Source organism: Arachis duranensis, chromosome 7 (genome assembly GCF_000817695.3).
Source record: "Arachis duranensis cultivar V14167 chromosome 7, aradu.V14167.gnm2.J7QH, whole genome shotgun sequence".
Classification (NCBI taxonomy): Eukaryota; Viridiplantae; Streptophyta; class Magnoliopsida; order Fabales; family Fabaceae; genus Arachis; species Arachis duranensis.
The window spans coordinates 64,459,604-64,459,894 of NC_029778.3; positions in this window are offsets into that span (position 1 = coordinate 64,459,604).

Consider the following 291-nt stretch of genomic DNA (forward strand, 5'->3'; position numbering starts at 1 on the left):
ACAGATTGAAAACTAAATCAATTAGTTAATAAAAAAAAGATTTTGGAATTAGCAATTGAAAAGATATGATTGAAAATTATTATGAAAAAGAATCAATTTTTGAAATGAGGAAAGAGAAAAACAACAAAATGACACCAAACTTAAAATTTTTAGAAAATCAGACACAAATTTTTGAAAACTTAAAGGAAAACACAAAGAAGACAGCAAACTTAGAATATGAAACTAAACTCAAATAAAAGACTCTAAACCAACAAAAATAAAACAGTCCTAATCTAAGCAACAAGATAAACT